We start from the raw sequence: 12625 nt of genomic DNA, 5'->3' as shown, positions 1-12625 counted from the left end.
AGGCGGTGTGTGAAAAAAGCTCGGAGGATCATTAGAGACTCCAGCCACCCGAGCCATGGGCTGTTCTCACTGCTACCATCAGGCAGGCGGTATCGCAGCATCAGGACCCGCACCAGCCGACTCCATGATAGCTTCTTCCCCCAAGCAATCAGACTTTTGAACTCTTGATCTCCCACGATCAAAATACATCAGCACTGCATTTTATACTCTTACTCTTATATCTCACACCGGATTGTCATAAATTATATTATTATTATATTATATTCTCTCTTAACAACTTACTATCAACCGACAGCCTGAATGTCAATGTACAGTAGGTTGTATTGTACTGTATTCTATATATACTATATATACTTTTTTAATTAAATAATGTGTATCTATATTGTGTTTATTGTATACTGTACAGTGTATGTTATTATTTGTATATTGTGTTGTGTGTAATTATGTGTATATTAGACTTGTGTTGTGTTAATTTGATGTTATTGTAAATTGGTATATGTCTCATCACTGTCACGACTGCTATGTTGAGCGGAACTGCATCCTAGAATTTCACACACCATTGCACTTGTGTATATGGCTGTGTGACAATAAAAGTGATTTGATTTGAGTTGACATATCTGAGAAATCATTGGGTCTTTGATTCAGCATAGTTTAGTAATGGTCAACAAGTTCCTTGATTTCTTGTCTCACTAAAATGTACAATATTCTGTATCAATTTTGTCTGTATTTATGATGCCCATATTTGCAACACATTCACTTAATAGTGAAATGCATAAAAGACCCCAACAGTAGATATGTAATTTGCAAAGCCTTCTGTCTTTTTTGTGTGTTTTGCTTATAAAAGTGCTTATCCCTACAAATTTCTTGTTCAGAATGCATCCAAAGTGCCCCTCAAAGGAATCATATTTGATGCAAGAAAGTGCTGACAAGGATCTGCATTGTTACAAACCTCATTTACTTTTAAGTGAGGTATGTATCTCATTTCACAAAGTCACGCACTAATGTTCCTTGCAGGATGCTTGTGTTGCAGGCCATATCTCTCAACTCTTTATCAGTGAGGGTCATATAGATGTCTACCATTTGGCCTTTCCGTTTTCCTCGTGTGATGGTGCCAGTCAGGGTCACAAAACGGCTGTCGGGAGGTGTATCCTCCTCTTCTGTGAACGACAAAGACAGATTTTCCATATAGGAATATTCCGGGTTCAATACAAGTTGAGCTCAAATAATTATAATTATAAACAAATAAGCAAGCAATTTTTGTTTTAAATTATGATTAATATTTGAACATGTGTTTAATTAAATACTACATAACAGAACATTTCAATATTATCTTTTGAAAAATACTGGAAAATGACATTTCAACATTATTTTTCAAAAATAAAGTGGAGGGAGCTCCTATCAGCATTTCTTTTGAACTGAAACTTTAAATATATGAATATTATGAATGTTTCAATTCTATGAATGTTATTTATTAACATTTTTATATTTTTCTTAAAATACAAATCTACCAAAACCTACTAAAGGCGGTCTAGAACCATGATAAATTGTCCTGTTACACATCTTGCTTAGCTGAACCATCAGAGTCATATCAGACACATGAAGATTGTTTCACTTTGCTTCATTCTCATTTTCTGCAGTGTATTTTAGCTAAAGATACTGGTATCCATCTATATTGCTGCTCACTGTGTTTCTCCGTTACAGTCTACTGTCGGTAAAATAACTGCATCTGCAGCTCTACTGTGTGGCGCCTCATGTCGCAGGCCTGGGGAGAGAGGCAATGGGTATGGAGCATGAAAGGGCATTAATGAAGCGTATTTGGTGCTAGAGAAAAATATTCAAGGATATAGCACTGAAAGATCAGTGCAATCTATGCCCTGGAGCACTTGCAGTGTACACAGCTCCTTTGTTTTGTCACGCTGCTAATCTAAAGTATAGAAACAGTGAGAGGGGGCAACCGTTGTCATGATGTCTTGCGGTCCAGATGAAACCAGTCCGGACCCAGACTGCTAACTGGTGATCTCTGACATTGAGTATTGTGATCTTTATTGCAACTTCAGCATCTGCATTCTTACCTTTGAAAACAGCTTGTCCTCTCATACTGTATATCTTTCTGTGGCAGCGGGGGTGGAGCATCCGTCGAGAGAGAGAGAGCGGTAAGGGTGCATACACCTTAGCCAAATTATGACTAACCTGTCTCTAATTGTTGTGAGATTGGGAGGTGCGGCATAAAAGGACCATGCCAGCGCCAGATTGAGAGACTGGGTCGAGAACTTTACTGTGAAGCTGATGAGTTATTGTGAAGCTGTAAACCAGAGAAGTGGTCAATTAAAAGTTTTCTACCTGTGTTCGAAGAAACCAGTTCCCGGTGTCCTTCCTTGTTACACTGGTGCCGAAAGCTGGGATCTGATTTGAAGACTGCACGCCCCATGGAGTCCTTCCCACTGACCGACATCATCAAGTCCCTCGCCGATCTACACCACACCCACCAACAGGCTCTGCTTGAACTCCACCAAGATCAGTAATGCCTCTTCTATGAGGTCCTTAGAGTTCAGGCAGAGGACCGGCAGGTCATTCGGAGCCTCCTCACCCAGGAGAAAGCCCCGGCAGTGACCCCGGACAACAGCAGCCCCCTGCCCCCACCCACGCTGTTGAAGATGGGGGTGGAAGATGACCCTGAAGCCTTCCTGAACATATTTGAGTGTACCGCTGAAATCTGGGGCTGGCCGCATGCTCAGTAGATGGACTGGCTCATTCCTCTGCTGTCCAGGGAAGCCCAGCTTGCAGCACAACAACTGCCGGCGGCTAATCTCCTGGTCTACAGCGATCTGAAGACCATCCTGCAGCGGGTCGGCCGAAGCCCAGAGCAATACCATCAACTGTTCCGCTCGATGAAGTTGGAAGGGGCCGGTTTGCCTTTTCTCAGCGGCTCTGTGATGCCTGCCGGATATGGCTGCGGGCGGGGGACCGCGACGTTGAGGGAATGGTCGACCAAGTGGTGCTGGAACAGTTGATCCAGCTTCCAGAAGGGATGGTGGAGTGGGTCCAGTGCCATCGCCTGGCATCGCTCAAGGAAGCAGTCCAGCTGGCGGAGGACCATATGGCGGTGTGCCCAAGCGCGGAGGAGCCCACTCTCTCTCCTCCCCCTGTGTTTTCTCCCAACTCTTCCCACTCCCCCCTCCCATCTCACTCTCTCCAGGCCAGCTCCTCACTTGCGCCGGTTTATCCCTTTCCCGGCGACTTCAGGGTCTACCCGCTCTCCCCCTCAGGCAGATGTACCCGCCCCCACTAGTGCGAGTGTAGCGCCTGGGCCGGCCTGCTGGCATTGCGGGGATACGGAATTCTTCCGGGATCAGTGTCCTGTGATGGGGCTGGGAAATATAGTCCGGATCCCCGACGCACCACAGGCTGCCCCCGATCAGGCTGGAGGGTACATGATACCGGTAAGAATCAAGGGGAGTACACACCAAGCCTTGGTGGACACGGGTTGTAACCAGACCACTATCCACCAATGCTTGCTTCAACACGAGGCTTTGGGCACAACTAAAAGGGTGAGGGTGAAGCGTGTGCATGGGGATATTCACAACTACCCTGTGACTGTGGTTAGTTCCCACCTCACCCATTTGTTGATTTTGGGGACTAATTGGCCTGAATTTAGAAATTGTATTAAAAGGAATATGCATGGATGGGTCCTACACAAAAGCGACGAGATGTGAAATGTGCGATGCTCTGGCAGGGGAGGTGGAGCCGGGGCTGTCTTCGTCAGCTCCACATCAGGATGATATGGGGGGGAGAGGCTGCAGCCCTTCCCATCCTCGGGGGATTTCCCGAAGGGGATTTCCCTTTGGAGCAGTCGCGAGACGAAACCCTCAAGCATGCCTTCGACCAAGTGAGAGTGATCAATGGTCAACAACTCCAGCCAAATGTCTTTCATATCCCTATTTCGCAGTTATAAACAAGCGGTTGTATAGAGTGATGCAGGACGCGCAAACGAAGGATGATACAACCCAGTTTTTAATACAGTGGAGCCGCCGGGAAATGGTGTTCCAGGTGACTCATTATAATCCATGGCAGGGCATCTAGGGGAGATAAACACTGAACTGACTAATGGCCCGTTTTTATTGGCCGGTCATTGGTGGCGCTGTTCGCAGTTGGTGTGCAGCATGCCATGAATGTAAGCTGGTGAACCCACCGGCCACCCCAAAAGCCCCATTGCGCCCCCTTCTGCTGATTGAGGTTCCCTTCGAGAGAATTGCTGTTTGTTTATGTCTTGAACTAGCGTCATTTATACGTAGGTTGGTGTGTGTGTGTGCTATAGTATTTTGACTTGTCCCAGGTTATTCACTGATAGATTTAGCGTTGATTGTCCAGTGTGTGTAAAACTATCGTGGTTTTTAGTGTTATAAACAGCTTTACTTGTTTTAGGGTATTATTTATTGCTAAAGTGCAGCATAATTTATTTGCGGTGCACGGAAGTCGCACTTGTCACCTCGCGCGACCCTTAGTTTCTGTTGACCACATGACTAGCTTTGTTGTTTTAAGTAGCATTAAGACGTGTCCTTTGAATGGCTCATTATCATCACGTATATATTTGACTTGAATGCTGACGCAGAAGCGGCAGCAGAAGTGGTAGCCCTCATGTAAAGCCCTCCTCGTGTGAAGACCTACTTGTGTGAAGACCTACTTGTGTAAAGACCAGCAAGTCTACCTGTGCGAGTCCACCGAGCAAGGACACCGACAAGGCGCCACTCAACATAGCACTTAAGTATCTTGTTATTGTATCTTTTGTCTTATTTTCCTTCTATATACTAACATGTCTACTTCACGAATAACACATGCCTTCAAGCACATCCCTGTTATCTGTTACAGACCGATTACACGATATCGATGCAAGACCAAACGCAACCCACACAACCTACGGCCATTTTGCACTTCAGCACCTGCTCCGCTCTCTTTCTCAGTGGGACTCTGGAACTGCCAGTCAGCTGTGAACAAAGCTGACTTCATTCCAGCCTTTGCCACGCAGTCCACCCTCAGCATCATGGCACTGACAGAAACATGGATACGTCCAGAGGATACAGCAACACCTGCTGCTCTCTCCAACAACTTCTCATTCTCTCACACCCCTCGACACACCGGTAGGGGCGGGGGAACAGGTTTGCTCATTCATAACAACTGGACTTTTTCAACACACTCTTCACTATGTAACAATACTAGTTTTGAATTCCATGCTATTACTACAATGCAACCCACAAAAATACATGTTGTTGTCATCTATCGCCCTCCAGGTCAGCTGACAAACTTTCTTGAGGAGTTGGATGTCCTGCTGTCCTCCTTGCCGGAGTATGGTAGGCCACTTGTGGTTCTTGGTGATTTCAACATACACCAAGACAAGCCCCAAGCCACTGAACTGAATACTCTCCTGGCCTCATTTGACTTGGAAAAACTACACACCACAGCAACTCACAGATCGGGCAACCAGCTGGACCTCATCTTTACACGTAACTGTACCAACTAAAATATTCTTGTTACTCCTTTACATGTCTCTGATCACTACTTTGTTCAATTCAACATGACCCTCCCATCCACATTAAAACAGACTCCACCATTGGTTTCCTTTCGCCATAACCTCTGTTCCCTCTCACCCTCTCGCCTTTCCACTGCTGTCTCTACATCTCTTCCTACACAAAATGTATTTACCACGCTTAATGTAAACACTGCCACAGACACACTAAGCTCTACTTTAACAACCTGTCTAGACAACATCTGTCCTATCTCCTCTAGGCCAGCACGTGCTACACCACCCAGCCCCTGCCTGTCTGACGTCCTTCGTGAACATCGGACTGACCACAGGGCAGCTGAGAGGAGATGGAGGAAATCTAAAGATCCAGCAGATCTAGGTAAATATCAGTCCCTGCTTGCAACTTTTTCAGATAACGTTAAATCTGCAAAAACTTCCTATTACCAGAACAAGAACAACAGCACCACAGACACTAGCAGCTTGTTTAGAACATTCAACACACTTCTCAGCCCTCCCCTCCACTGCCTGACACATCACTGACAGCAGATGTCTTCGCCACATTTTTTACTAATAAGGTTACAACCATCAGCAATACATTCTCAGCACCACACCTTGTCAAACACCTGTCTCCTGTATGCAACTCTTCTGTCTCTATGTTCTCTCCTCTGACTGACACTGAGGTCTCTAAACTCCTCCCCTCCAACCACAACACTACCTGCTCCCTTGACCCCATTCCTTCTCACCTTCTCCAGGCCATTTCTCCATCCATCCTACCTGCACTCACACACATAATTAACACATCTCTACTTACAGGCACTTTTCCCACTAAATTTAAGCAGGCTCGAGTAACCCCGCTGTTGAAGAAACCCGCACTTAATCCCACACAAATAGAACACTACAGACCAGTCTCTCTCATCCCATTCATGGCAAAAACACCTGAAAGGGCAGTTTTCAATCAAATCTCTGCCTATTTCTCACAGAACAAGCTGCTGGATGACAATCAGTCAGGCTTTAAAAGTGGACACTCCACCGAGACTGCTCTGCTGTCTGTCACTGAGTTGCTGAGATGGGCGAAATCTGAATCCAGATCATCAGTCCTGATTCTGCTGGACCTCTCTGCAGCCTTTGACACAGTCAACCATCAGATCTTACACTCCACCCTCTCCTCGCTGGGCATCACAGGAACTGTGCTTGACTGGTTTAATTCCTATCTCTCAGGTAGGTCCTTCAAGGTAGCCTGGAGAGGTGAGGTATCCAAGCCACATCAGCTACTTTCTGGGGTACCTCAGGGATCAGTGCTTGGGCCACTTCTCTTCTCTATATACACAATATCACTGGGACCCATCATTCAGGCACATGGTTTCTCTTACCACTGCTACGCTGATGACACGCAATTCTGCTTGTCTTTCCAGCCCAACGACACCACAGTGACTGCTCAAATTTCTGCCTGCCTGGCGGACATCTCGGCCTGGATGAAGGAGCACCACCTGCAACTCAACCCAGCCAAGACTGAACTCCTTGTCTTTCCAGCCAACCCTGCTGTTGAACACAACATCACCGTGCAGCTGGGTGCAACTACAGTAACGCCTTCCAAATCGGTCAGAAATCTTGGGGTAACCATCGACAACAGACTAAATTTCACAGACCACATCTCAAAGACCACAAGATCATGTAGATTTACACTCTACAATATCAGGAAGATAAGACCCTTCCTCTCTGAACATGCCACACAACTGCTTGTCCAGTCACTTGTCATAACTAGACTGGACTACTGTAACTCTCTCATTGCAGGCCTCCCTGCATGTGCAATTAGACCCCTCTAAATGATCCAGAATGCAGCAGCATGTCTGGTCTTTAATGAACCAAAGAGAGCACATGTTACACCACTCCTTGTCTCTCTCCACTGGCTGCCGGTTGATGCACGTATCAAATTCAAGGCTCTGATGCTGGCATACAGAACAGTCACTGGGTCTGCTCCAGCATACCTAAAATAATTTATGCAGAGCTACGTGCCCACTAGAAGCCTGCGGTCGGCTAAGGAACGTCGCCTTGTTGTACCAACACAAAGAGGCACCAAAACACTTTCAGCTTCATCGTACCACGTTGGTGGAACGACCTTCCCAACTCAATCCGTGAAGCTGACTCACTCTTTGTCTTCAAAAAACGACTAAAAACACATCTTTTCCATGAGCACTTAACCAGTCATAAAAAAATAAATAAATAAATAAAATAAAATTTGTTGCACTTTATTCTGTTTTGAATACTATTATGATGCTAGTGATACTTTGTAATACAGCACTTTTTATACCACTGTCTCCTAAGATGATTTGCTTATGTTTTCCTCTTTTGTAAGTCACTTTGGATAAAAGCATCTTCCAAATGAATAAATGTAAATGTAATTGGCATGGACCTCGTCAGGCCATTAGAGCGGCCAGCACGTGGACATCGATTTGTATTGGTCCTAGTGGACTATGCAATGCGATATCCGGAAGTAGTGCCCCTGCGCAACATCTCAGCACACAGTGTTGCGGAGGCACTCTTCAAAATAATCTCCCGGGTGGGGATTCCGAAAGAAATCCTCACCGATCAGGGCACAACATTTATGTCACGGACACTACACGAACTTTATGAATTATTGGGCATTAAGTCAATTCGCACCAGCATTTACCATCCACAGACAGATGGCCTGGTGGAGCGATTTAATAAAACCTTTAAGAATATGATTAGTAAATTTGTGAATGAGGATGCTAGGAATTGGGACAAATGGCTTGATCCCTTGTATTGCAAATAACAAGAGATCCCGCATGCCTTCACAGGGTTTTACCCTTTCGAGCTGCTATATGGGTAGTGCCCGCGGGCGTGCTTGATGTCATACGCGAAGCTTGGGAGGAGGGACCTTCAAACAGTAAGAATGAAATTCAATACATTCTTGATCTTAGAGCAAAACTCCACACCTTGGGGCAACTAACACAGGAAAATTTGCTCCAAGCTCAAGAACGACAGAACCGACTGTACAACAGGGGAACTCGGCTAAGGGAATTTGCACTGGGAGATAAGGTACACGTATTAATCCACACATCGAGTTCCAAATTACTCACCAAGTGGCAAGGACCCTTTGAGGTCACACGACGAGTGGGGGATCTTGACTTTGAGGTAAAGCGAACCGATATAGGGAGCACATGTCAAATTTATCACCTTAACCTCTGAAATTGTGGAGAGAGGCGGCCCCTGTGATGTTGGCTATGGTAGTTCTGGAGAGAGCGGAGCTCGGGTCGGAGGTAAACACAATCTCGTCACTTGCGGAGACCACCTCTCACCGTACCAACTCGCAGAGGTTGCCAAACTACAACAAAAATTTGGAGATGTGTTTTTTCCCCTCTACCGGGTCACACGAACCTCATCCAACACCACATCTAGACTGAGCCAGGGGTGGTGGTACGTACCCGTCCCTACCGATTGCCCGAACATTAAAAAAAAATAGTTCGGGAAGAATTGGATGCAATGCTCAATATGGGAGTAATAGAGGAATCCTGTAGCGACTGGTTCAGCCCAGTTGTTCTGGTGCCTAAGAGCGACGGGTCTGTACAGTTCTGTGTGGATTATAGAAAAGTCAACGCTGTGTCTAAATTTGATGCCTACCCAATGCCTCGTATTGATGAGTTGCTCGAACGGTTGGGCACTGCTCGTTTTTACCTGCCCGAGACCCAAGACCAAAAAGGGGGTAAGACAGTTCCTGGGGCTGGCTGGCTATTATAGGAGATTTGTGCCTAACTATTCGGACGTCACCAGCCCGCTGACTGATCTCATTAAAAAGGGAGCTCCAGACCCAGTCCAGTGGACGGAGCAGTGCCAACAGGCATTTATGCAGGTTAAAGCCGCACTTTGCGGGGGGCCACTTTTACATACACCTAATTTCTCTCTCCCTTTTTTTATTGCAGACGGACACTTCAGACAGGGGGCTGGGGGCCATACTCTCGCAGGAGGGGGAGGAGCGCCCGGTGCTCTACATCAGCCATGAGCTCTCCTTGAGGGAAACAAAGTACAGCACCTTAGAGAAGGAGTGTCTGGACATCAAGTGTGCCATCCTCACTCTCCATTATTACCTGCTGGGGCGGGCCTTCACTCTCTGCTTGGATCACGCCCCATTGCAAAGGCTCCACCGCATGAAGGATACCAACGCGCAGATCACCTGGTGGTATCTGGCACTCTAGCCCTTTAAATTCAAGGTGGTCCACAGACCAGGAGCACAGATGGCTGTCGCTGACTTCCTGTCCAGAAATGGGGGGGAGTGGTAGGCAGTCCGGATGTCTCCCCGGCCTGAGTCAGGTGGTGGGGATATATGGCAGTGGGGGTGTGGTCGAGCATCCATCAAGAGAGAGAGAGAGAGCGGTAATGGTGCATACACCTGAGCCAAATTATGACTAACACATGTCTCTAATTGTTACACTTTCTTTCACTGCTTTCCTCTTTCCTCTGTCCCCCATGAATATGGATGTAACAAGGATGGACACCGTGAACTGGATTCTTCAAACACAGGTAGGGAACTTTTAATTGACCAATTCTTTGGTTTACAGCTTCACAATAACACATCAGCTTCACAATAAGGCTCTTGACCCAGTCTCTCTCTCTCAGTCTGGTGCTGGCATGGTCCTTTTATGCAGCTCTCCCCAATCTTACTACATTTAGAGACAGGTGTTAGTCATAATTTGGCTCAGGTGTATGACCCTTACCTCTCTCTCTCCCGACGGATGCTCGACCACGCCCCTGCTGTCACAATGGAGTACAGTGTTGACTGGCTATTTACTTGTGACATATAACCAATCCGATAATACTGTGGGCGGGACATTGAGCCAGACTAAATGCAGTGACTTTTCAGAGAGAGGCGGTTGCAACAGAGCCAGTGGAGCGCATTTTAAAATGCATTTATTTAATCGGTAATCAGATCAGACAAAATAACGATTCCGATAATTAGAAAAATTATGAATATTGGATCCGATTATTGCTTGACCCCTAATCTATATACACCAATCAGCCACAACATTAAAACCAACTGCCTAATATTGTGTAGGTCACCCTCGTGCCACCAAAACAGCGCCAACCTGTATCTCAGAATAGCATTCTCACCACAATTGTACAGTGCGGTGATCTGAGTTACCATAGACTTTGTCAGTTCGAACCAGTCTGGCCATTCTCTGTTGACCTCTCATCAACAAGGCATTTCCATCCACAGAACTGCCGCTCACTGGATGTTTTTTGTTTTTGGCACATTTCGTAATAAATTCTAGAGACTGTTATGCATAAAAATCACAGGAGATCAGCAGTAACAAAAATACTCAAACCAGCCCATCTGGCACCAACAATCATGCCACTGTACAAATCACTGAGAGAAATTTTTTTTCCTCGTTCTGATGCTTAATGTGAACATTAACTGAAACTCCTGACCTGTATCTGCATGATTTAGTGCACTGCACTTCTGCCACACAATTGGCTGATTAGATAATCGTATGGATGATTGTTGGTGCCAGTCGGGCTGGTTCACACACAACAGTCTCTAGAATTTACTCCAAATGCTGCCAAAAACAAAATACATCCAGTGAGCGGCATTTCTACGGATGGAAACGCCTTGTTGATGAGAGAGGTCAACAGAGAATGGCCAGACTGGTTAGAACTGACAAATTCTATTTTAACTCTAATAACCACTCTGTACAATTGTGGTGAGTAGAATAGCATCTCAGAATGCTATTCTGAGATGCAGGTTGGTGCTGTTTTGGCGGGACCTTTTGGGGGGACCTACACAATATTAGGCAGGTGGTTCCCATAACAAAGCACGGGAACCACTTGCCTGATCGGTTTTATATAATACAGCCCTCTACATAGTGGGTAAATAAATTGCATATGCAACCAAATTTCACACTATGCAACTAAATTATGAATTTTATTAACCATTGGCGAGTAAAAATGTAGAATTTACTCACCAGAGCTTGAATTGTGTAGTGGCAAAGAAGAATTTTAGCACCGCAATCCTTTAAAGCCATTAAAATAATCATTAAATTAAGTATAGCAGAGGTCTGCAACCTTTTTTGACATGAAGTGCTATTTTTAATTTTCCTTTTTAATCACTGTGCCACACCCCCTACACATTTTTGTTTTATATAATAATAGTAACAAAAATAGACAGATAAACAGACAGACAAACAGAAAGACAGACTGTCCATGCAAAATATTTTTTTTTATAAGGTTACTGATAGGCCTATACCTGGAGTCTTCATCTCACGTTAATGATCGATTTTATACACACATTTCAAAATAGAGTACATAAATACAGTTAATTTCTGTAGGATGAAAACGTAATGAGGACAAAATGACTGTATGCACCTTTAGTTATATTTGATTTGACAGTCACCGTCAGTGGCAGCTTGATAATCTCAGTGGTAACTATATATTTAGACATACTACATATACAGTGGTGTGAAAAAGTGTTTGCCCCCTTCCTGATTTCTTATTTTTTTTGCATGTTTGTCACACTTAAATGTTTCAGATCATCAAACAAGTTTAAGTATTAGTCAAAGATAACACAAGTAAACACAAAATGCAGTTTTTAAATGAAGGTTGTTATTATTAAGGGAAAACAAAATCCAAACCTACATGGCCCTGTGTGAAAAAGTGTTTGCCCCACCTGTTAAAACATAACTTAACTGTGGTTTATCACACCTGAGTTCAATTTCTCTAGCCACACCCAGGCCTGATTACTGCCACACCTGTTCTCAATCAAGAAATCACTTAAATAGGACCTGCCTGACAAAGTGAAGTAGACCAAAAGATCTTCAAAAGCTAGACATCATGCCGAGATCCAAAGAAATTCAGGAACAAATGAGAAAGAAAGTAATTGGGATCTATCAGTCTGGAAAAGGTTATAAAGCCATTTCTAAAGCTTTGGGACTCCAGAGAACCACAGTGAGAGCCATTATCCACAAATGGCGAAAACATGGAACAGTGGTGAACCTTCCCAGGAGTGGCCGGCCGACCAAAATTACCCCAAGAGCGCAGCGACGACTCATCCAAGAGGTCACAAAAGACCCCACAACAACATCCAAAGAACTGCAGGCC

General features: G+C 45.1%; 1 protein-coding gene and 1 pseudogene across 1 annotated transcript in view; both read left to right on the top strand.

The window, feature by feature from the left end:
* Positions 1-6528, top strand: part of LOC127410993 (uncharacterized) — a 117861-nt gene extending 111333 nt beyond the window's left edge. The window contains exon 3 of the mRNA XM_051646299.1: positions 6499-6528. The gene's annotated coding sequence lies outside the window, so the exon portion shown is untranslated. The remainder of the gene's footprint in view (positions 1-6498) is intronic.
* Positions 2981-12625, top strand: part of LOC127411115 (uncharacterized) — a 45188-nt pseudogene continuing 35543 nt past the window's right edge.

Source organism: Myxocyprinus asiaticus, chromosome 20 (genome assembly GCF_019703515.2).
Source record: "Myxocyprinus asiaticus isolate MX2 ecotype Aquarium Trade chromosome 20, UBuf_Myxa_2, whole genome shotgun sequence".
Lineage (NCBI taxonomy): Eukaryota > Metazoa > Chordata > Actinopteri > Cypriniformes > Catostomidae > Myxocyprinus > Myxocyprinus asiaticus.
The sequence above is the reverse complement of the archived record's forward strand: the minus strand, read 5'-3'. Positions and strand labels throughout refer to the sequence as shown.